We start from the raw sequence: 26776 nt of genomic DNA on the forward strand, positions 1-26776 counted from the left end.
TTTTTAATTTAATTTTTATTTAATAATTACTTTATATTGACACTCGTTTCTGTTCCGATTTTTTTTTCCCTCCTTCCCTCCACTCCCTTCCCTAGATGGCAAGCAGTCCTTTATATGTTGGATATGTTGCAGTATATCCTAGATACAATATATGTTTGCAGAACTGAACAGTTCTCTTGTTGCGTAGGGAGAATTGGATTCAGAAGGTATAAATAATCCGGGAAGAAAAACAAAAATGCAGATAGTTTACATTCGTTTCCCAGTGTTCTTTCTTTGGGTGTAGCTGCTTTTGTCCGTCATTTATCAATTGAAACTCAGGTCTCTTTGTCAAAGAAATCCACTTCCATCAAAATATGTCCTCATACAATATTGTTGTCGAAGTGTATAATGATCTCCTAGTTCTGCTCATTTCACTTAGCATCAGTTCATGTAAGTCTCGCCAGTCCTCTCTGTATTCATCCTGCTGGTCATTTCTTACAGAACAATAATATTCCATAACATTCATATACCACAATTTACCCAGCCATTCTCCAATTGATGGGCATCCATTCATTTTCCAGTTTCTAGCCACTACAAACAGGGCTGCTACAAACATTTTGGCACATACAGGTCCCTTTCCCTTCTTTAGTATTTCTTTGGGATATAAGCCCAATAGAAACACTGCTGGATCAAAGGGTATGCACAATTTGATAATTTTTTGGGCATAATTCCAGATTGCTCTCCAGAATGGCTGGATTCGTTCACAACTCCACCAACAATGCATTAGTGTCCCAGTTTTCCCGCATCCCCTCCAACATTCATCATTATTTTTTCCTGTCATCTTAGCCAATCTGACAGGTGTGTAGTGGTATCTCAGAGTTGTCTTAATTTGCATTTCTCTGATCAATAATGATTTGGAACACTCTTTCATATGAGTGGTAATAGTTTCAATTTCATCCTCTGAAAATTGTCTGTTCATATCCTTTGACCATTTATCAATTGGAGAATGGCTTGATTTCTTATAAATTTGAGTCAGTTCTCTATATATTTTGGAAATGAGGCCTTTATCAGAACCTTTAACTGTGAAGATGTTTTCCCAGTTTGTTGCTTCCCTTCTAATCTTGTTTGCATTAGTTTTATTTGTACAAAGGCTTTTTAATTTGATGTAATCAAATTTTCTATTTTGTGATCAGTAATGGTCTCTAGTTCATCTTTGGTCACAAATTTCTTTCTCCTCCACAAGTCTGAGAGATAAACTATTCTATGTTCCTCTAATTTATTTATAATCTCGTTCTTTATGCCTAGGTCATAGACCCATTTTGATCTTATCTTGGTATATGGTGTTAAGTGTGGGTCCATGCCTAATTTCTGCCATACTAATTTTGCCCTCCACTTTATGTAGATGCCCTTTTAAAATCTTCACTCATCATTAGATACCTCCCCTTTACTTCTCTCGTGCAGTTATGGTGCTTCTTGTCACCAGGATTTTGTTCCTGAACAGTGCCTTATCCCTTTTGATGTAAATTTACTAATAGTCTCAGACTATGTGATCTTCCATAGCTTATTCCCAAACATTTTTGCCTTTTAAGGTGGGTTAAGATTATACCAATCATTCCTTTCAGAAACTTCTAATGTCACTTCATAAATGTTCTATTATTTGCAGTCCAAGCCCTGAATAAAGTTAAAGTTTAATTATTTTAACCTAGTCAACAAAGAAAACAACCCTCCCCCCCCAAAAAAAACAACCCAACTAATTGGATCTTAACATCAAATCAGTTCTTAAAATTAGTTAAACTATTCACTTGGAATTACCATTTAAGAGAAATATCATGGCTTTGGCCTTAATGAGTTAAAATGTGGACTCATCTACATGAAAAGATGAAGTGGAAGGAAAAAGGAAAGGCCCCAGGTGAAATCAAAACCAATCATGAGAAGCAGAGTTGACTAGATAACTAAAGCCAAAAATAAAAACAAAAGATGTTTTGACCTCAGTATTTTTTGCCAAAACATTTCTGAAAATGAATTTTATGCGGCAATATTTTATTCTAATTATTCTTAACATACTGTTTAGGGACTATATTGTTTTGATAAATATCTTTTTTTCTAACAAGTTAAAAAAAATACTAGCACCCAGCACTTTATTACCTATCCCAAATGCCAAATAGCATTGTCTTCCCTAGAATATTTAGTCAAAGCTTTTGGACATTTCTCCAAAATAATAATAATAATAAAATTAAGGAAAAATCTTTTAATTATATTTTTATCAAAGTCCTTTTGGGAGACAGGGTAAGCAATGTAGACCATTTCCTCCTTTATCCAGTTCATGAGAGTGTTGGAGATAAATCTGTTTGCTCATATCATCATATGTTTTCAGTTATTTGTCTTCTTTCTATTGACATCCACATATTTATTAATGCTATCTCTGACATATCAAATGACTTCACATAAATTGCTATATCCATATCTACTATCCATATTGAGATATGGGAACAAAGACCAAAGCTAATCTTAAGAAGCCATGCACCAGCCCTACAAATAGGAAAGAATGATTATAAAGTACAGGCAAAGGCACCTACATAATCTAAATGATGTATATAGGGTGTCTTCCAAATCTAACAATCTATGATTATATCATTATATTGTAGACTATAGCACATACCTAAAAATGGAGACTTTTCACAAGAGGGAGCTTCTATCTTTTTGTGTTATTGGCCTCGTTAAGATAATCTCACCAACCACTGATGGGAATCATCTTCAAGAATGCCCTATTAAACATCCCTCTAGAAAGAGTAGCAAGGAAAAAAAAAAAACACGAAACTCCTGTACATATATATCATATCCCCACGTGACCTTCAATGTGCTGATTCCTGCTTATTCAGGAGAAACTATGCCAGGAATAAGAAAAAAGATAGGAGTTAAACTGGGCCACCATATCATCTTACTAACAATGACAGTCTTTTGACCCAGTTCTTCAGTTCCAACTCCCATTGTTATTATATTTTAATTCTATCATTCTGATCACTTTCATACCTATATACTTTCATCTGACACCATAAACACCATATGTATGTAAAAGCAGTCATGTAAAAAAAGCATAGCAACAAAGTGAAAACACATATACCTTAGTTGACAAAACTACCTGTTTCTTGGCAAGCAACTATGATACTCTGCAGATGGCTTTTTTTCCCTCAAAAATTAAGATCCTTAAAAACAAAATTTTACCTTCATTTAACTCAATGTACTTATTTAATTCAAATTATCCTGAGTGTAGTATTGTACTACAAATTATCTTGCTTTTATTTACATTATTACACATTATGATCTTTTTTTTATTTTTGGAAAGGATCTGAGAGATTGTTTATTCAAATCATTCCACTTTAACAGATGAAGAAACTCTCTCTAGAGAGAACATTTAAATGCCTAAGATCAGACAGGTTATTTTATGGAAAGGCTGGGATTCAAACCTAAAAGAAACTCAGGCCTTCTGATTTCAATTCCTATTCTCTTTTTCCTGTACTATTGTATAGTTTATGTCATTGATATTAACCATTTTGCTGCCTTCTCAGTTTTCTTCACTTTACATGCAGCCTATAGGGAAATTCTTTAAAAGATAAGAAATTAGCCTCCCTACTTCAGAGAACATTTAAAACGATGCATTTCTATTTTGGCTTTCTATCAGTATGAAATACTATGACTTCTCTTTATATCATATAATAGGATAAGTTTGGGAAAAGATGATACACAGGAGGGGAGAGAAATAGAGGTAGGTCAAATTCTGGACACCTCCTAACTTGGGCCCTCAGCAGTGTGGCTTCATTATTTCACTTAAATAAAATTCTCAGATACAATAACATCCTCAAGCACAATATGAATTATTCTCTGATTATTCGTCTGTTATTTATGATTACCCAGCTTCTGTCTAATAATGACAAGACAGTGGGGAGAGATTGGACTAAAATTGTATCTGATCTACAGGCATTAAATAATGTCCATGAAAATAATTGATTTTATTTATTACACTATTTAGAATTGACCATTTCTAGAGCTATAAGAAACTGTTGGAATGATGCCATACACACACCTTTTGGTGTTAAGAATCATTACATAGTAGCAGAGTGGGCTACACCAGTATCTTTCTCTTTCAAAGGAAGATTATGTTTCTACACAGAAATGTCAGGTTTTCTAATAGAGACAATGGAAAGAACTCTACTTTAGAAGAGTTCAAAATAGGTTCTTTCAAAATACAAACAACTCTAAAAGTTGTTCATGCTTTATATATTTGGAGATCTTTTTAAGATGCAAAATTCCTATCTTAAATAGGAAAGTGACCAAGTGCTTTAGAATCTAAAGTACTGAATGGTGAACTGCAAGCTCACTATGAGTCAGGAGTGTGGTATGGCAGCCAAAAATGCTAATTGGGATCTGAGGCAACATTAAGAGAGGCACAGCTTTTAGAAAGAGGAAGTTGATAGTTCTGATGTACTTGGTCCTGGTCAAAGCATATGTAGAGCATTGTATTCAATTCTGAGCATCCAAAAGAACATAATCAGGATGGTGAAAGGTCTCAGATTCAAGATTCACAAATATTTGCTGAAAGAAAAGTGAGGATATTTAACCTAAAAATGATAATTCTCAAAGGAAAATGAAAATAATTGTCTTCAAGAATTAGAAAGGTGTCAATAAGAAGAACAACTAGTATCACTCTGACTTCACAGGGCAGAATGAGGAGCAATAATAATAAACTGAAAAGATGCAAACTTAGGCTTGATTTATTTTTTAAATTCTCTATAAAAAACTTTCACAGCTATCCAAAAGTGAAATGAGAGACCTTGACAGGTAATGGATTCCTCTTTATTGTAGACATTAAATAAAATGTACTGAAGCTGTCTAGTCTACAACCATTAAAAAATACCCAAGAAAATAGTAAGAATTGGTTTTTGTGATTAGCGTTTTCATTATTTTGAATTCTCCACGTTTAAAACTGGAAAGAAGCATGGGAATTACCTAGTTAAACCTTCTTGCTTTACAAATAAGAAGAACACAAGGTACTGAAAAGTTTGAGAATTATTCAAGGTCATGTAGCTAATTAGTGGCAGCACCATATGGGATATTCATTTATTAGGTATGTTGTGGTGGGAATTCTTTTTTAAGATAAGTTCTTCTAGATGGCAGTTAATGTCCTTTCTACTTCTAAAATTTATATGATTCTATGAAATAGACACATTAAGATACAAACATATGAATATACATAATTATTAAAGAACAGCAAGAAAAATACAAAAAATATGATTTCTTTAATAACTAATTTCTATCTCTTTTTCACTTATTTAGGAACCAGAGAATTACAGCATTTCCATTATTTGACAGAATATATTTTGGTACATTATCTGTTTTTCTTATCTTTAAATTCTAAGCTTCTAGTATTACAACACATTTTCTTCACCAGAATTTAATGTTGAGCTCCTCCCTCAATGTTGACAATTATAATTGTGAACAATGATAAGGTATTCAATTTTGCTCCACATGTAACTTATAATTGAGAGATGCCATAGTTACATAACTAGAGAGATGGCATCTGTCAGGAACACTTGGCTTCACGTTCCCTACATATGTTCATGTGTGTGTACATACATGCCCACAATGTATAACCCTGGGAACTCTTTTAACTTTTCAATGATCCAGGTAAATCTTAAATCTATAAGCTGCAAGGCAGATACTGATTTGTACTGGAAAAGAAAATTTTCCCTCTAGTAATTTCCTAGCCCAATGAAATCATAGCAACAGACTAAAGAAAAATGAGAGTTGTTAAAGACAGTAGGGCAATTTTAAACAAACTCGAAATACATAAGGATATAACAGTTAAATTAAAAATAAGTACCTGGGGGCTATACATATATTTCATTAATTCTACCAGTATTCAAAACTTTTTTGATAACTACTGCTTTGGAACCTCCTTAAAAACAAGTTTATAAAACCCACAAAATAATTAGTTGTATTATTTTAAAGCCATATCTTCACATGCATATATACAAAGTCATGTTTATATATTCCAGAGAAGAGGAAAAGAAAAGTAATAGGAAAGAGGAGAAAAGAAAATGGCATAACTGAAGTGAACCACTCTGCTTATCAAACTTGACTACAAATGACTTCTACTTCCAAAAGTCAAATCTATTCTCTAAAGAATTTATTCACCACACAAGCATAATCAGAAGAATGGGCTGTAGACTCTTAAATGCCAGGGCAAGACAGAAATCTCAACCCCTCCCCTCAAATGAGCAAAAGGAGCAGCAACATTGGAACTAATCTAGGTCCTCTTAAGGTGACTTATTATGAAAGGAGCAATAGTGACTTGAAAATTTAAATTCTGGTATGTTTCTGTGTGTTTTAAATTGACAAAGTGTTGTTTGTGCCTCAATATATTTATTTTAGGGCTTTAAGTAAACAAAATAAATTAGACACAAAAAAAGATATAAGATATAAAATACTTACTTTCCTTTAATATTATGCAATCTAAAAGTTGGAGAGATCTTAATAAACCAGTTAGCCCAACTCATAACTAAGAATGCTCTGTATAAAGTACCTAACAAGTGGAAGTTTTCAAGCCTTTGCTTCTAGAATTCCAGAAATGGGAAATTCACTGTTTCCCAAGACAAATCATCCTATTTTTGAACACCTTTTATTTTAGGGAAATCTAAATTTCCCTCTCCCAAAATTCCATTTACTAGTATTTATCCTACCCCCTAGAGCCAATCAAAACAAATTAACCCCTTTTCTAGATGACGGCTCTTTCAAATACTTGAATTCATCTATCAAATGATCCTCTCCCCAACCAGATTAAAAAAATTAAAACAAAACAAAATCTTTTTTTTTAATTTTCCAAGTTAAACATTCCTAGTTCCTTCTGTCAATCCTCAAAGGTAAAGTTTTCCACGCCCTCTGAATATGCCTCAGCTTGTCAATGCCCTTTTGTAGCACTTGGTACTTATGAATGAAAACAATAATAGGAATATGTTATTGATCAAAGCAGATTATAGGATTAGAATTTTCCTTTTTCTGAACATTAACTGTTCTGTTAACTTAGTCTACAAAAAGACAAAGGTTTGGTTCTTAAAAACATAGAATTTGGTGAAACTAATATTTTAAAACCTCAGAATCTTAAATCCCATTAGAGTAAATCTAACTTGTATTTCAAATGAATCAACTACTATCTACACCTATGAGAGGTAGGCCAGTTTGGTGGTGAGAGAACTGGCCCTGAAATCAGAAGATGTGTTCATGTTCTACATTTATTTAACCTCTCAAATGTATCAAACTTCATGGGCAGAGGGAAAATAAATATGGCATAGAGTTCAAAAATATAATTCTACCTCCAATAACCCCTCTTATAAATAAGCTAAAAAATCCCTTAAATCATAGCCCTGCCTTTGAGCACTGTAGGAATTCTATTCTCTTAAGAAAAGGGTGAGAAAGATATTATATAGATATGTGTGTATTTAAATATATTACATATATCTTACATAAAATTAACAAGGTAATATAAATATTCATGTTTTTTATGACCAACAATGACTTGTAACAAGAAATACCATTAAAGACATTCATAACCAAAATAGGATATACTTCAGTGATATAGCAAAGATGGGAGAAAACAGTAAAGCTATCCTCTGTTACAAGGAAATCAATAAGATATTAAAAGAAACCAAGGAAGTCCTGATATAAGCTCAATAGATCTTCCATTTTAAGAGTTTATAGAAAGGCAAGGACAAGAATCACACAAAATGAGTAGGCAAGAAGGAATTAAAAGCTGAACTACCGGAAACAATATCAACATTTAGATCATCTAAATATCTAGTTCTGCTTCAATGTGATCATTTACAAATAAATAGCTAAATGTCAGATTCCTTAGGGAAAAAAAGTCTATCTCAGTAAGTAACTTTTCCTACTGAATGTTACTACTAAAAAAGTAGTATAAAACTCATATAGAAAATGGGAGGTAGCTGGGAGGAAACCACTAAACCATGCATATGGATCTCTGTGTACCATATATTGACTTAGAAAAACCGTCTTAAAATTATCTATGTTTTATTGAATTTTTACTTATTTGGCTAAATATTTCCCAATTACAAATTATTCTGGTTTGACTGGACTTGGAAATATAGTGTGCTGCATGTCTGCTATCTCTAGTCTAGATCTTAGGTATTTAAACCGTGTGTAGTGACCTCCACATGGATTCTTGTAACTGAATGTGAAGATCATGAATTTGATTATCAATAAATATTTGGTTTGTACATCTATCTTATATATCTATATGCCTGGATTCATATAAAAATTTCTCAGGTGAAAAGAGGTCATGAGTGGAAAAAGTTTAAGAAGCCCTGATCTAGATGATAGTTATTCTATATTTTATATTTTTTTCTCTAGAGTATTACAAAAAGCTTATATCAAGATTTCAACTAAGCAAGATATAAGAATATTTAATAAGAACTAGACCAAAAAAATTCAAATTTGTACAAATTTATTGAACTTCTAGGGTAAACTATTGTTGCCATCTAAAAGGGAAGTAAATGCGATCTAAAACATACCATAAAGACTTAGTAGAATAAGACCCATGACTTCAATATGGCACTAGAAAGATATAACTTCATCAAAAGGAAAAAATATGCAAGAATATATACATATACATATGTATGTATTATGTATATTTATATGCTCACATGTATATCTATATCTATATATAGATATATATGAGAATATGTATAAAGATAAAATTATATATAAAAATTCAGGAACCAGATGGCAGAAAATGGCAGAGACCATACGGATTAAGAAGATCAAAATGAAAAGGTTGGAGAATTCTTAAATAGAGAGATGAAAACTATCCCAGATACAAACTTGCCACAGTACTATGGTATAGTGTGGTTACAGTGGGATCATTCTATTTTCCACACTTCTATGGCAGTTTTCTATCAGAAACAAAGCAGTTAATAATTTCTTGATTTTGTCTTAATGATAATTTCGTTTTTTCAAAAGGCTTAAGAACCAACATGTCACCAAAATGAGGAACTAATTGCTGGACATATATTTGTTGTTATAAAGTATATTTATTGTTATTGTTACAAAATAGGAAATTTGGCATGATTTCTTATTTGCCTTATGAGTTAATAACTCTCCTATGTCAGGTAAGACTAGACTTTAATAGTTAGTCTGAAAAAAAGTAAACAGCAATCTATGTTAAGAAAACTAGGATGAAGAGAGAGTTGTAAATTTCTATAATGCCTCAAAAATTAAAAAAAAATTAAATCATTACTCATTGCATAAGGAAATCCTAAAGATTTATCAGTTCAAGCTATAGAAACAATCTTTCAACCTTCACTTGCACTAAATATATTTATAAAATTAAATATTTCTATGTTAACTTTAAAATAGCCTCTTCTATTTCATTTAAGTGAAATAACAAACTACTCCTTTTTAACATAGATCTTAGTAATTTCCTGGCAGTTTTCCCCTCTCACAGTGACTAAATAAAATGTTAGTGATTTAGGCACTTTTCTTTGTATCTACTGCTATTTTCCATATACTTCATTTGATTTTTCTCTTGTGCTTACAAAAGCATCAAATATTAATGAAAACAAGATGAAAACACTTAAAAACTATAGCTACATTAATTGTGGAGTTCTATGTATCTACAACTTAAAAAATATTCCTGACTGGCAAGTTATTTGGGTATTTCCCACAGAAAGTTTTGAATTCTGCTTCTAGATAGGTAAAATGTTGAGGATGTCCAAGAATCTATATTTATAATGAAACACCAACTGTTCCTCTCAGGAACATGTAAAACAGATGATAGGACATAATGAGAAATTAAGCTTTTCAAAAGTCTTCACTAAATACACATAGCTATCCTTACACGTTTGAGAAAGGCTGTAATTCATCTTGCTGCCACCACCAGACAACAGTTTGGAGTTTTGCTGCTCCTGGTGTTTCCCTTTCCCCAGTACAACAGATTTTAAAGGCAAAGTTGGAAAGAAAAAGGTGAAAGCTAATCTGATAGAGAATGATCAGAAAAATTCTTCTTTCTAAAAAAAAGCCAAGTGGAGAGTTTGGTTTGTGCACTAGATAGGCCACTGAAATTAATTCATGCTAAAACAGCTTGTGGCACAGACAGGCATAACAAGCAACTAATCTAAAGTAGTTGGTAAAGATTGCAAAGCTATGCTCTGCTTAGCCTTTTCCCACTCCTTGCTAGAATCATAGCACCCTTTTTTTTCTTGGTATCATAGTGATCCTAGCCATGTTCATGGCTATCTTCAACAGGGTACACACTTTCTATTGCTTTTGCAACCTATCCCCTGCACATGCATGCACTGCACACAGGCGCACACACACACAACACACACACACACAACACACACACACATACATACATATAAAACACACACACACACACACACACAAAATAAGTTTTCAACAGTAGTTTTTGACTTTCTTTCATCTTGGGGAGAAATTCCACTCATTTCCTCAATCCAATTGGATTTGGTTTGGATTTATAAAACTATTTTGGACATTTGGACAAAGGCAACTCACAGGCAGGCAACTAAGTGGCTCAGTGGATAAAGAAAGTGCTGGGTATGGAGTCAGGAAAACCTGAATTCAAATTTGATCTCAGACACTAACTATGTGATCATGGGCAACTCACTAGAGAAGGAAAGAGCAAACCACACCATTATCTTTGCCAAGAAACTTCTGGGATCACATTAGCTACCACAGAGGTCATTTAAACAGTCAGGCACAAAAACACAACAGAAGAGCAAGACACGGAAGAGCAGGAGAATGCAATGTGCTTGGAACTTAAGACTTAAGACAATCTAGGTATAGGAATTCCTGAAAATGGAAATTTTTCAGAGCCTTGCTTCCTGCAATTAAATCGGAAATGTTTGCTAACTACTCTTTACCAGAAGGAATGATATGGTTGTTTCACATTTATAAAAGTACTTTGTTATGGGAGACGCTAAGTAGACATGGAAAGGACAGTTCTCCTAAGTCATTTTAAAACTCTAGGCACCCAAGTTAATCTTGACCTCTAGGTACAAATATTCTAAATACAAAATAGTAAGCATTGTCATCCTCAAACCAGATATTTTCTGCTGCAAAGTAGTAGCTGAGTCCCATAATGGAGCCTATGGCAACAGAGTTCCCAGAGGCTCACTTGCTTATGTACAAAAAAGTAATGCCAATCTTTGGACCCTTCCTTAGCTCAGTGGAATATAGATGAACAAGTCTTAGACTTTTGAGTCTGATGTGTTAGATACCAAAGCTCAGTCTCTTCCTCTGCCAAAAGGTGATGATAATATTTGTGCTGCTTACTTCATAGATGGTAGTCAATAAATCCTTTGTAAACTGCTATATAAATGAAAACTACTATGATAGAAAATAAAGTAGTTTCTGTCTTTTGCCTTTCTTTGTATTTTCACTGCTTAATACATCACTTGGCACATAGTACATGCTTAATAAATGCTTATTGCCTGACTAGATAAAAGGAAGGCAAATTTGAAAATTTAAACATGATGCTTACTTTTCTATAGTTACATTTTTGGGAGTCCAATAAGCTAATTGAAGAAAAATTAATATAAAGGATAAAGTTCCAAAGTTTCCTTCTAATTAATATCTTTGGTGATGGACTGAGATTCAGGAACACCTGAGTTCATATTTCCCCCCCACTGATGCTAACTGTGTAACTAAGAGCAAGTCACTTAGTTTCTTTGTGACTCAGTTTCCTTAGTTGTAAAATGAGAATAATCCCTATACAGTGACAAGAATAAAATTAGATTGTTGTCTAACTTTATTTCCCACAGACTTTAAAATGTTATGTAAATTTCAGTTACTATTATTATTTCATTATTATGCCTAAAAGTTTTTACCTTTAAATAAAAATACAGGTTAGAAGAATCCAATTGAATCATCAAAGAACAAATATACTATTTAAGTGGGCCATTTATGGTATAATGATTTTTAAACAAAACTGGAGACTACTTCAAAACTAGAGGACTGTTTTAAATCCCATATTCCCTGTTTGGAGCAAAATGATTCCCTGCTCAAAGTTTATTATCATTTTCTCTTCAAATATGAATATATTTCATGCTACCATGGTTACAAGCTAAGTGTGCTAATCCCTAAGCACATTAAAGAACTGCTATTAAATCTACTAGCCTCTAAATATGCTTAGAGACCAGTTGTGATGGTAGACATGAAGCTGGCACATGATTTTTTATTCAAGTTTGTCAAAATGTTCTAACAAAATACTTGTTCTTTAGAGGTATAAAAGATGGTAGCAGAATGAGGTTCTCCAATATGATACTGAACTTATATAATCAGAATTAAACAACTGAGATGAGTAGGTTCAGTGTTAAATATGACATAATTACTTCATGGAATTAAAGGGAAAACTGGAATTTTTCATTTAAAATTCTGAAGGGTACAATTAACTTTCTTTGACCCTATACTTTTATTTGTGAAAGTTCAGCATAAAATGTCTCCATGTGCTAATTGACAGATCCAATGCAATTACTAATGTTATATATCATGTATCTACATTTTACATGAGCAATATAGGCATATTAAAATTGCATAGCAATACTTGATAATTACAACAACCTACTATTTGAAAATAAACCTCAAAGTCCTATACAACTTATCTTTAATTAGCATTTTTAAATGTATAAAATATTTTCCTCACAACCTGTGATATAGGAAACACAAAGCCCCATTATTTTCATTTTGAAGATAAGGAAATTGAGACACAGAGCCGCAAGCAACTTGACCAGGATAAGAAACCTTGTAAATGAGAGGGGGGTAAGGGAGGAGGAGGAAGGAGGAAGTGAAGGAGAGAGAGAGAGAGAGAGAGAGAGAGAGAGAGAGAGAGAGAGAGAGAGAGAGAGAAAGAGAGGGAGGAGAGGGAGAAAAAGAGGGAGATGGAGAAGGAGAGGGAGAAGGAGAAGGGGAGGGGGGGAGAGAGGGGAAGGGAAAAGAGAAGGGAGAAGGGGAAAGGAGAAGGGGAGAATGCGAGGGGGAGAGGGAGAGGGAGAGAAAGGGAGGATTAGGGAGGGAAGGAGAGAGAAGAAAAGAGAACCAACCCTTTGTACCATATAACTTTATTTTTGAAATAATGTATACACTAATTCTTTTTTCTCTTTCTGTGAAAAGTTGACTCATTTTCCTGAACTTCAATAATGTTGAAAGATGTATATGGATTGGCAGAGTGGCAAACTGAACTGTGAAGTTAATAAGAAAAAAAGTATGCTTTACTGATAAAAGTGTCAACATTACACTCAGCAATATTCTCATCAAGGAAAAGCAACCAGCAAGTTTATGGATTATTTGTTTAAATTTCCATTTCCAAAGTCAATTGTTTAAGTAAGTCTCCAACTTGATCATGTCCCTAAGAAAATGACATGTATTCACTTCCCAGGGTTTAAAAGTCTTTGTATTTCATAATAAGAAACCACATTTATAAGACATAATCAGAATTAATTTTCTTAAGCAATTAGTCTTGAAAATATAGCTATAACTTTTAACTTATACTGGAAATTAATGCATTTGCTAATTTTTCTTTTGGAAAACAATAGAAACAATGAAAGACATCTGTATAGTGGCAAGAGTACTAGTACCAGGAAAGTTAAGTTCAATCTCTGGCTTGGCTTGTGTAAGTAGTAAGATCTCTCTGCGCTTCAGTTTCTGCATTTATAAAATGTAGGTAATTATGCTTCAGTACCTATTTAATAGTTATTGGGAGAAAAGCACTTTATAAATCTTAAAAATGCTATATGTAAATGGAAATGATAATTTGCTAAGAGATTTCATATCTAATACTATTTAAAATGTCAATATTTCTTCTATTTTTGTTGTTAAAATCCTACCAATCACAATTCAGTTCAAAAGCCACAACCTCCAAAATGCCATTCCTTATCTTACTCCCTCTCACCTAAGCTGGCAAATGGCTTTTCCCCTCAGACTCTACAGATTTTTTTTTCTTTTGTACAGCTATTTACTACTTTATCTCCTACATTACAAACTCCTTGAAGGGAAAGACCATATCTTATCTGAACTTTGTATTTCCTTCAGCACTTGCAGTTTGTTATATTATAATATCTCCAGGAGTTGTAATTTCATCCAGGTGGGTACTTGACACATGCATGGAAAGCACAACCCTAAGCATTTTACTCTTAAAGAGTTTCCATGGCTGAAAAACTTGATCACCTGGTGTCCAACCCTTTAGTGGTGACCCTCATTATTTAGAGCTAAGCCTGCCAGAGTTTATGGCATTGCCTCTGGGAACCCTGGCTCATCTCCACGCAACAAGGATTTAATTGTAGGGAATATCATGCAAATATTCCCAAATTAAAGTTAATGTTTCTACAATTAATCATGATGTCGAAAATATTTTGTAAACATGATGAACCAATTCCAAAAGTCACTATTACACAGCCCTAGCTAGAGATGAATCACATATATTTTATCACTGAGTTGGAATACCCAAGAACTTTAGGTTAAAATTTTAGAAGGGTCATTTTGTCTCATTGATACTCACAATACCCTTGAAAAGCAGTGGATCATTTTTGCTGTTTTTCAAATGGGAATAACATGGCTCAAAAAATGAAAGCCATTTTCCCAGGTTTATTCAAATAGTCAATCTCAAAGGAAGAGCTAAATAATCAGCCCTTCTAACCTCCCAGATTAGAAATAGTATCTGCTAAAGTATGTTGCTTGCTGGTTTTCTCCCCAACATTTCCTTATGCTTTTACTCCTCTCTTCCCTCTCCCTAAAAAAGTTTGGATGCAGTTTTTTTTGTTTTTTTGTTTGGTTGTTTTTTTGTAATTTAAATCAAGGTACTAGATTCCTGATTGCTCAAAAGTTGGAGGGAGGCTTACTTTGGATTGACTATCCCAAATATTCTGGTTTACTTCCTTTATAAATGACAATCCAAACACCGCATCAAAACTGCTGTTTCCCACCTATTTGTGACAACTTGATTTGACTGAAAAGTCATTATTTGATTTTTGATTATACCAATTTGAGCCCAGGTCTTTGGATTTGTGTTCATTTTTCCCCCTTCATAGCAGAACTACTATTCACCATTACAAATTAGCAACTCAAAGTCTTAAAAGAATTACTGGGCCACAAATTGTCAAACAGCTAAAATCTAGGGGCAGAATCTGAAAAATCTATTTTTTTTTTTTAACTCTAAGGCTGGCTCTATCCCTTTCACCATGGTGTCTCTCCCTCCAAATTTAGGAGTACAAAAAGAACACCATGGACCAAGCACAAGGACTAGGAGTAAACATCCCTTCAGATGGAGGGTCAAGAAAATCTGACCAAAATATGGTTCTGTAACCAGCAGATGGTCAGCAGTATTAATGTGGGGATGTCCAGGTTTTTTCTTATTAAAAAGGGATATCCCTCATCATAACTGATTAAAACATTTAGCATTCTGTTTAACAAGGAGAGATTAAGTTTTTAATCACCTCTAAAATAGAACCTAGTCCCTTGAAGCCTGTAAAAGAAACCTCCTTTGTTTTCCTACCACAACAAATTAAAGCTTTTCAAGCACTCCTTCAATAGTCATCCTAGCACTTTCAAGTCCCCAAATTCTTTTCAAGTCCAGCCCTGTGCTTGTATTACTACAAGCATAAAGTCAAATATTTTGTCCCTGGCCAGATTCTCCTCTTTTTCCTTTCCAATTCAGCCTGTGAAAACCTGGAAAAGCTGTTTGCAATTCAAGCAGTCCTGTTTCATTTCCAAGATAGGCTGTGGTGGCAAGAGTCAGCATTATTGTTCTTTCAGTTTATGGGTTTTCTATCACAGTTGAGTGAGTATTCGTGGGGTTTATTTTTTAAGGGGGGGGTTAGGAGAAAGGATAAAAAAATAATTCCAAAGAACCTCCTCCACAGGCCGGTTCACTAAGCTTTCTCATCTACTCTCCCCTCCTCATGATACTACACGCTACTCCCTCCCCCCCCATCCCCATGATTTTAAGTCTCTCATTTGGGGGTGGATTTGTAATGTATGTATGTTATACATATACACAAACACACACATATGTCGAATGCTACATACAGACCATTAAAAAGAAACTAGGATCAATGCTTCTAAAATAGGTGGGAAAATGAGAGGGGAAAGTATTCTTGATTCACCTGCAAAAGTATCTAGTGAGCAAGATTATTTTTAAATCCTAAACAAAAAGCAGACGTCAATAAACTTTTATTTCTATACTCCGAAAACACTGTAAACGGAAAAAGAAAAATCACAAACAACTTTCTGAGCAGGTTCACTACACTGTCACTAGCTTCCTACAAGAACAGTTTTATGTGGTTTTAGTCACAATCTTCACGCAGAGCCATTGTCGTTGAAACACACACACACACACACACACACACACACACACACACACACACACCCCTGAGTCCTGCTGAAGACCAAGAGTGACAGTTTACTAGTTCTCGCAAAATTGCTGTAGGACCTCACTTACCCGGTTTATTTACCCCCCAAAAAATATACCGCTTTCTCCTAGAGAAGCCAAAGACAACATCCTCTTCTTCCTTTACTCTACATAAAATCGCTCACTCCAGGCAGCATCGTCTTGTTTCCTGCTCCAGCTTCATTCAAGATTGTAAACACATTCCAAGAAAATTAGCCTTCAAAAGAGCTCTCTATTACAAGCAGGCTAGCACTGCAAGCAGCCCAGAGCCGCCAGAGCTGCAGAGTGGGTTCGACTTCGGCTTCTCCCAACCCAGAGAGAGAAAGTGTGTGGAGTGTGTGTGAAAGAGACATAGAAGACTAGAGAGTGGCGGGGCGGGAGGGAGGGGGAGAAAAAGGGGAAGGGGGTGGGAAGAGAGAGGGGGTGGGGGAAGGAGAAGAAAAGAGAGGGGGAAGAGAGAGAGAGAGAGAGAAAGAGAGAGAGAGAGAGAGAGAGAGAGAGAGAGAGAGAGAGAGAGAGAGAGAGAGAGAGAGAGAGAGAGAATATGAGTGAATGTGTACAAGGGGGCTGGGAGCGAAGGAATGGGGGGGGGTGAAAGCTAGGGAGGATCAGAATGCCCAACTAGGCGCCTGGAACTCTTCCCGACTCTCATCAACCCCCAAGCTCTATGGTGAGTCTCTTTCCATCACAACGCCCATAAACTACTTCCAAATTCTCTGAAACCCTGGGATCACCATCATCTGGACTACACACAACTTCTACATTGCATCTCTTTCCTGCACCTTGGTTTCAGTGTATCAGCTGCACCATTCCGTATACTATTCGCCCCTAAATTGATAAAGGAGAGGAAGATCTGGAAGTTCTCTGGGTGTCACTTTTCCATGACCCCGAGATGAATTCCCGATGGATCCTCGTCCGGTCCAGCTCACTGCCAGCACCAAGCAGCCAGCCCGCCAGTCCGACGGCCCTGGTGCCTGCAACCCCAGCTTCCAAGACCCAAAGTTTTCAAGTTCCCAAGAGGACTTGGGGCCACTACCAGTACACCCCGACCACTTCCAGGCGGTGGATCGCACACACGCTCCCCCTCGCTTCGGCCTCTAGCATTACCAGAACAGGCGTCAACAGGTTTTATTTAGTCTCGTCTAATGCTCCACCTTTTCTTTCGTAGCTATTTTCAATCCTTTACATCTAAGCATGGGGAACTGTAACTCATCGCATCCACCGCACCTCACACACAGCACCGCACTTTCCTTTCTTCCAGAGGGCATCAACCCAGGAGCTGCCTGCTGCCCACATGTGCTGGTGGACTGAGAAACTGGCCCCTGCTCCTGTCACTTTCAAAGGACATTCAAAAGAGCTAGAGGGGGTTGGGGGTGGAAGCAGCCTGGAGGCGAAAGGTCCCCAGGAGAAATGCTACACAACCGGGAGAGATGCGTACCTTACAAAGTGATGTCTGGTGGTCCCGCCAAACGCACCGGGGTCTAGGGAGAGTAGTTCAACGCTCTGCGATTCTAGTTCAGCCTGATCTTCCTCATCAGCGGCTGAGAAAGTTTCTCTACGTCAGCACTCAGCCGGACTCAGGACCCCCCAGCCGCTTTCCCCTCCCTCCTTCCTCCTCACTCTATCCCGCTCCCCACCCCCAACCCCTTTCCTAATCCTCTGACGCTCGCGGCTGCTCCGGGATCCAGGCTCCCTCCAGCAGCTGGTACTGCTGGGCTCCCCCTCTCGGCCAATGACTCCTTCTTCCAGTCTCTCGTGGACTCTTGTGGTTCTGGGCAGGAAGAAGATCTCCCTGGCCATTGACAAAATTGAACGCATGTGCTTTTGTATCCTAATTTCTCACAGTATCTCCGTCCCCAAACAATCGCCAGCATTTCAAAAGTCTGATTTTAGAAAGCTTGCCGCAGTAGCCTACTTTCATTGTATGAAATGGAAAGGCTGCGGGGGTCGGGGGGGTGGGGGGGGGGGGAAGAGGAAGAGGTGAGTGATCTGGAAGACCCGGGTATGGGTAGGAGAGTATTTGAAACTACCAGTCAGTGGTCCGGATTTTCTCTCCTGGAATCCCTACTCTCCCACCTCCTTAATTTTTACGTAAGCTATTTTATCCACTGTGCTCTAGACACAATCGGGGGTTCAGGATGGTAAAGGGAACAGATGACTTTATCTCTTCGTCTTTCGTTAGCACAGTAAAATCTTCCTGTGATCTTTAGGTTCTTTAAAAATCACTTTGGGACTTTGGCCGAAGAGAAGCATTAAAAGAACGCTAGTAAAACATGTTTTCCCCTCATTGAGAAAATATTCGCACGTCTTCATCGACTTCTTTCAGAGCTGGTGATCAGTAACAGTGACATCTTTTGATTTTTTGTAGTTTGGGATTTGCAGGGAAAAAAAGGAGATAAGGTATTGCCTCCAGACCCCGGCCAAGGGCCTCCTTTTGTCCTAGTTAGGAGCTCTCAGCTCTGTGATGCTGAACTTTCCTTTTCAAAGGAAATTTGCCTAAGTTACTGAGCATGCCCACCTCTCTTCAGGGAGGCGGGAGTAGTGTCTAGCAGGAATGTCTAGGATGAGGGCAAGGGGAGGCAAAGGATCAAAGTATAATTGCTGAAGATCAAAGTGGAATTGCTAATACTTTCTCCTTCCTTCCCATTTCCACCGTTCTTTTTGGAGGAAAAGGAAGGGATTTGCTGCTGAGCTTTGGTTTATTATGGAATGAAAAAGAATGTAAAAAGGGAATTCTTGATGAATTTTTGGCTAGAAGGTTCTAATTTTAAATTTAACTGAAGATCAGAGGAAATGGACTTAAAATGAGATTGGATGTGTATAATGTTTACCCCATATTTTATGGATTTGGCTTTTGTGGAGCTGACCCATACAAAGCTATTCATTTCCTTCTGGACATTTTGCCAGCAATTAGGATCTAGAGATTGCCTGAGGCTGCCAAGTTCCCCCTAGGCATGGTAAACTGAAAAAAAAAAAAAAAAAAAAAAAAAAAAAGAATGGCATGCTCTTCTACTCTATGAAAATCCAGCTTTTGTTGAGCTTCTTTTATGAAGAATACTTACTGAAAGCTAGAGAGGTATAGATGCAAGTCTAGAAAAGCTGTTGCCTCTGCCCTGGAGAAGCTTATGGTGTAGTTTTTAAAAAGAGAAAAAGAAAGAAAAGCAAAAAATGATATGCCTATAAACTGAAGAATGAAGAATACTCCTTGAGTAGTGATGCTTTGAGAAGACATCACATAGGAGGTGGTATTTGAGTAACTGCAAAAAATGGATAATTCAGCAAACTATAGTCATCTTGAATAGTTCAAATAAATACAGAACAAAATGGAAATCCAGAGGATGGAGCAGAGAGCTAACAGAGGGGAATTATAAGATAAAGCAAGATCTTAAGTGGCAGGCAAATTAGTTTAAACTTTATAGATAAGAGGGAATGGAAGTTTTGACCAGATGAATAACTGATCAGATCTATCTTTAAGAAAAATTATTCTGGTAATGGTATGAGAGATGGAGGAGAGAAAGAGTAGAGATTAGAGGTGGGAAAATGTGTAAGGAGGTGATCACAATTGATGTGTGAGGTAATCAGGGTTAATCTTAAAACAAAGTAGGGAGAAATTATGTTTGCTTTAAATTACAGTCACAGAATCCTAATAGGGGAGAAAGAGGAGGAATTCATCTAGTCTGCTCCCCATTTACAGGTAAGGTAAGTGAAGATTAGGTAAATCAATCCATTTACCGAGGGTGGCATAGCTAATTAGAATGGTGACTTGAAAACCCAGATCTCATTATTTCCAGTCTAATGCTTTCTTCATTATATAAGCTTCCTTCCTTTCATTGAAACAGCTAAATTCAAATACTAAAATATATTATTCAAAACTATAGTGTGCTTTGCAATGGATAGAAAACTGATCTGAGAGACAGAACCATCTTTTAGGTCTCTCCCCTACACCATTCTAACTATGAGAGTCTAGGTTAAGACTTAAATTATAAAAGTTTCTTCTTTTCTCTGGCAGGAGAGGTTTTCTAACAGGGAATTCCTATACCCTTAAAATTAAAAGGATGGACAAAAGAAAAATCTAAAGAAAGTATACTATCAGAGAGAGATAGTTACTACTAATATATATTTTAAATGAACTCATATTTAAAATAAATTTTAAAATATTTCAAATAGGAGAAAAAGTGCCTAGAATATTTTTTTTAATCCTTTGGTGAGAACCCAGATTTGAAAAACCTGCTGGAAGGAGCTCTTTAAGAGGTTAAAGAACCATATAGAGTGTATTTGGATAAAAAAGAGTTAGGATTTAAATTACTGCCAAAAAACTAAACGAGGATAAGAATGTGAAAAGAGACAAGATAGTATGAGATAGCATGTTTTTTGTGACTTCTCTCAGTTAATTATGAGGAATGAAGAAACAAAGGTTTTTCTGTTCAGCTCAGGGCATAGTATAGTGGAAAATGTGATGGAGTTAGAGTTAGGAAAATCCACATTCCAATCCTTCTGTCTGAACAAGAGCAAGTCAATTAACTTCCCTAATCCTTCAGGGTAGCTGTTTGGTGCAGTGGAAAAAGCACTGGGACTGGACTCAAGAAGATCCAAATTAAATGTAGTTTCAGACACTTATTTTATGACCATGAATAAGTCATTTAATCCCTGTTTACCTCAATTTCTCATCTGTAAAATGGGGGACCCACCAAGGAAAGAAATAGAATACCAGTGTCTCTGCCAAGACAATTCCATGGATAAAGTTCATAGGGTCATAAAGTGAGATGGGACTGAACAACAACAATCTTCAATTACTTCCTTGGTATGTGGTACAGATGGTGTGTAGGACAATTAGGTGATATAACACAAAGCTTCTGTGGCTTGTGACTATGTGGAATAACATAACTGAATGTGGGGGGGAATCATGAAATTATGATTTATTATGAGTAAATGTTTGATCTATACACCTATATTCCAGGGCCAGGTAAAAATTTCTTGGACAAAAAGGCATCAGGAGTGGAAAAAACTTTAGAAGTCCTGGTATAGTGAACAGAGCAGTAGAGTTAGAAAGACCAGAGTTCAAATTCATCTGCAGACACTTACTGGTTGTATGTTCTGGGCAAGGCATTCAGCCTCTATTTGCCTCAGTTTCCACATATGTAAAATGGGGATAATAATAACACCTCCCTCTGGGGGTGTTTTGAGACCAGATGAGTTAATAATTGTAAATCACCTGGCACATAATAAATGCTACATAAATGTTAGATGTAATAGTAGTAGTAGTAGCAGCAGCAGTAATAGCAGCAGAAGCAGCAGCAGTATAAATAGAGACAGAAGAAGCAGAAGCAGAAAAAGAAACAGCAGCAAAAGAAGAAGAGGAAGAAGAAGAAGAAGAAAGGAGAGAAAGAAGAAGAGGAGGAAGAAGAGAAGGAGGAAGAGGAGGAGAAAGAGGAGGGATAGGAGTATGGGGAAGGATGCAGAGGAGACAGTAGCTATGTGACACCTGTCATAGTAGAGTACCTTGCACATAGTAGGTTTCTTGTATTGGATTATTTCATTTTGTGTCTAGGGTTTAATTTGTAATATAAATGATGGTATTATGCCATCCAATGTTAACATTCTGCGATATTGATTTAGTATTTTAATAAAAAAATCTGTCTCATTAGAAAAAAGCAATTGTTACTGGATTATATGTTTAATGTCTTGAGTTTCAGATAATCATAACAGGGAAAATGGCAGACTGTTTAGCATATGCTACCTGACATAATCCCCACAATCTAGATGGTACTAGATTGCTAGCAAAGCACCTATGAGGAAGTAACCAACCTCTAGAGGGCATACCTTGCAAATACAATTAAATTAAATAATGGCAAATAATGTGTACATATTTGTCAGAAAAGATTTCATCCTTCTCCTCTTTACCCCTGGCCACTTTAAAGAGAAAATCCTTTAATCTCTCATACCTAATTTATTTCATTTGATCTTTTACATCAAGTGGAAATCTCTTTCCTTATTCCAACCTCCCAGTTAGAGTTGAAGTATCTGTGACATCTTTTAAGGTTGGTGGTTCTCTAACCTCTCAGACTCTTGACTTCAATTAATAAGAAAAGTGATTTCCCAAAGGCTGTTCTTTCTTTCTCTTTTCTTTTCTTTGAGATTTGGCAAAAACAATAGATAAGGAAGTTTGTTTTTTTTAAACTGAGGAATCAAGATTCAGAAGGTTACACAGTAAATAACAGAGCTCAAATCTAAATAAAGTCAGATCTTTGGACTTGGAACTTCATCACTTTTTTCACTTTCCTTTGCTACTTGTCTTCTGATTGAAGGGATATGAAGAAACTACCCTAAGATTTATCATCCTACCAAAGACAAAGAGCTACAGGGGAAAAAAACCTAGTGCATGGAATAATATTGAAATAAAGATTAAAAATAATCTATGTGACATTAAAGAATTCCTTTTAGAAATGGATTCCTGGCTTCTTTACTTTTAATAGGCATGGTTAACTAGATGATTAATTAAATTAATGCAGTAATGACAGTTCTTACTCTATTGGTTAAGATTAAATCAGCCCAAAGTAAAAAAAAAAAAAAATTGCACTTTTCAGAAGAGAGTTTAGTTTTGGTCAAAAATAAAACCTAAGTTCATCCTGAGAACCTGGAAATAAAAAAAAAAAAAATTGAATCTTTTTTGTCACTTTAGAATCACATTTAAATTAAGATGCAGTTTAAAGAAGAAAACATCAAAATCTTTATTATCAATATCACTTTCAATGTTTACCCAATTTGAATAAATAACAGGTCATTATTTTATTAATCACTATATTGTTTCTTATTGACAAAATTCTCTGGCAAAAGGAAGGAAAATTAATGAAACAATTAAATACACATTTATTTCTTTGATTCTACTCCATAATGACATTTTAGGTATCTAAATCACACTATCAGACAAGATCATTTTTATTTAAGTTGGGACACAAGATTTTACAGCATGGTTTACAGCAGCTTCAAAGCAGATGTAGGTCTGCAAAACACAATTGAGGTAACTCAAAAGAAATGTGAGATAGGAAAATTTAGAGACCCCTTGCTCCCAAATGGTCATACAAACTATTTGTGTCCAACCTGTGATAGAGCCTTGGTATGGTCAGCTACATCCTGACATATTGTACATTTACCTCAACTTTTGGTCCTCTATGAAAATGAAGGACTAACATTAGTAAATTAGGAGAAACCTCTTTGTTAAGAGAAAACTTTTAAATGAAGAAAAATACTTTGTTTTAGGGAGAAAGACCTACGGAGAAACCTAAGAGAAAGTGGAAAGATATAACATGTGTTTTTGATTACTTGAGGAGATGCAAAAAGTGCTGATGAATTCATTCTAAATAGTTGCAAACTCATGGTTTTATGTATTGACATGTTCTACTTCAGACACTTATTTAGTTGTGTGCTCCTGGACAAACCACTTAACTTTTCTTAAAGAAAAGGAGTCATGAGTGGAAAAAATTTAAGAAGACTTGGTGTAGTGAACAGGACAATAATGACAGGAACACCAGATTCAAATTCAGCTTCAGCCACTTACTGACTGTGTGATCCTGGGCAAGTCATTTAACCTCTGCTTGCCTCTGTTTCATTATCTGTAAAATGGACAGAATAATTGCATCTACCTCATGCAAGATCCCTATGACTAAGGCCTAAAAAATCCTTAAGAGTCTTGTCATTCCAGAACTAGGTAGATCAGATTGGATGCCAAGCAGGGATGGTGTAGTGAAATCAACATGGAGGATGAAGATTTCTCCTCTCCCATTTACTTCCTTTGTATCATCTAATCTGACTTGACTCACATAGCATCTTTCTTCCTTTCCTATGTTCCCTAAGAACCTCCTTTCTCTTGCCTGAAAGTCAGGTATTTTCCTAGAAATTTGACTAATAAACATCTTTCCATCAGGTAGAGATTATCTTTAAGCAAATAACTGTACATGGGTCTTTGACTTAAAGGCTTCCCAAGAATTGAGACTTTGACCACCAGATCTTTCTATCTTCCATAGGATCCAGTTCAATGCCTTGAATACAGGGGTTTAAAAAACAAACAATACTGAATTGAATTTTGAAAGAGCCTCCTACAATATTTGCATAATAATCTTAGTTCCTAAACTAACACTTGTAATTACCATACAATGCAGCCAGGTGGAAACTCAGCACAGTGGAAGGGGCAGGCCCTGGCATTAAGAAGACCTGAAGTTCAAATCCAATAGCAGACACTAGCCGTTTAACCCTGGACGAGGCATTATAATTTGTTTGCTTCGATTTCCTCCTCAATAAAATGGAGATAATTATACCACCTATCTTGCATGACAGCGATGAGGCTTAAATGAGAAAATAATTGTAAAGTATTTAGCACAAAGTACTTTATGAATCTTAATATTATTACTAACATTGTCTTCCTATTGTATTGGATTGTGATTAAAAGAGTTATTATTTCCCATCTTGTACAGAATTAGGACAAAAAAGTATCCTTTTTGTCCCCTCATTGCTCTCTCTGTCCATGTTGTAAAACCCTTATTCCACAAAACATACTAAACAGGATTTAGAATTTAGCAACCATATTTTACAACAGAAACGAAAAGAGATCTTGACCCAGGTTCAGATTTCTACCGGTTGGTCCAGTTTACATATAGGCAGAGAGTAGTTGGCAGGATGTTTGACATTTTGCTAGAATGTTATTCTTGTCTTAATGGAATTTACAATTCTTTTAGGAAGAAGGTACATGGTTAGCTATCAGACAATATATGACAATTGCATATTAAGAGGAGATGAATAAAGAAATATTTTTTTCCTTTCCCCTATCATCAGTCTCTGTAAAGAAGCATTAAAGAAAATTAAGATAAAGGGGCAAGGTTAACTACCTGAATGACAACTCATTAGCCCATTTTTAAAACCCCAAATTTATTTACACTACTTGGAAACCTTTGAACTTTCTGGAACTTTAATTAAGGATTCTATATTGTTCAGCAAAATGATGTTCAGACACCATTGCTTTAAATACACAATCCAATGTGTATATCATTCATATGAAATTTCTATAGAAAAAAAAGTAGAATAGTTTAAAAAAAGATCTAAATAAGGAGATATTTATTTATTACAATATAATAAAGAACATTGACAATATTTGGAAACTCCATCACTCAAGCATCAGTGCTTGGAATCTTTGTCAGTCCAAGAATCGAAGGCAATAGGGAAATTGAGATCTATGAGCTGAGTCAAATACTACCTCTATAGGCAGCAGCAAGACACTAAAACCCAGCTCTGGGATACTGTTATTACTAGTATAGTGAAACTTATGGAGTATGCAAAATAAACTTCACCTCCAGCCCTCATAGATTAATTGATAGTAGAGTTCTCTAACACAAAAGTGCTTACAAAATTCCTGAATTCTGGATGAATCACATTAAATGTAATTGGCAAATGTTTAACAAAATTTAAAAAAATATACTATATAACAGATAATGTTAATTTGTCATTTTCAAATTCAATATGTAGAAGCAGGGAACCATTGTTATTTAAGCTTGAAATCATTACTCTAACAGTTTCATTACTTTTGGAAAAGTACCTACAAAACCTCTGAGACATTACCTTGTTGATATTACCAAGAGCTTTCCCTGAGGTAAGTATGACTCTGTATATTTTTCCCAAGATATTGATCTCCATTGCCATCATTATTGTCGTCGTCATCATCATCATCATCATCATCATCATCATCATTACCACAATAATAACTAGAATTTATATTATGCTTTAAGGTTTGCAAAGTACTTTATATGTGTTATCTCATTCGATACTTTATGTGCTTTGATCGGTTTGGCTGAAAACCAATTTTTCCAGTATTACATAAATGAATGGTTACACACACTTTGAGACTGCCTGGACAGAAACTCTGAGGTGACATCCTGATTTTGCCCTATCAACCTTGAGGATGATTGAGAGTTTTAAACCTAACACTTTATTCAAAAGCCTGGTTTTTTGGGAATGCTTAGACTAATGAACAGAAATTGGCTGATGGTATGCCCTCACTATTTCCCCTATCCCCACAATTTTAGAAATACTTGATAATTTGCTCTAGGCTGTTTTATTTGCAAAATAAAAAAAATGCTGAGTTCAGAAGCTTTGTTTATTTGAAAACTATCATATTTAAAGTGCAAATATAGAACAAACAATAGTTTGGGGAAAATAAACTGTTAGCTTGTTTTCCCAGATAATACTGAAATATGTTATTTTCTAAAAATAATAAAACATTAAAATTATTATTAGAAAGGATAAATCATACTTTATACTATTTTAATAAAATCTTTCTTT

General features: G+C 35.4%; 1 protein-coding gene across 10 annotated transcripts in view; it reads right to left on the reverse strand.

Moving 5' to 3' along the window:
* GULP1 (GULP PTB domain containing engulfment adaptor 1) overlaps nt 1–18351 on the reverse strand; it is a 409533-nt gene extending 391182 nt beyond the window's left edge. For 6 of the 10 annotated variants that reach the window (XM_051986044.1, XM_051986042.1, XM_051986048.1 and 3 more), the window contains exon 1: nt 17889–18351. The gene's annotated coding sequence lies outside the window, so the exon portion shown is untranslated. Of the gene's footprint in view, nt 1–16501; nt 16817–17888 lie in introns of those variants that run through there. The other 4 variants (XM_051986046.1, XM_051986049.1, XM_051986054.1 and 1 more) reach the window with 3 other exon arrangements.
* Nucleotides 18352–26776: the final 8425 nt, after the last annotated feature.

This window comes from Antechinus flavipes, chromosome 3 (genome assembly GCF_016432865.1).
Source record: "Antechinus flavipes isolate AdamAnt ecotype Samford, QLD, Australia chromosome 3, AdamAnt_v2, whole genome shotgun sequence".
Classification (NCBI taxonomy): domain Eukaryota; kingdom Metazoa; phylum Chordata; class Mammalia; order Dasyuromorphia; family Dasyuridae; genus Antechinus; species Antechinus flavipes.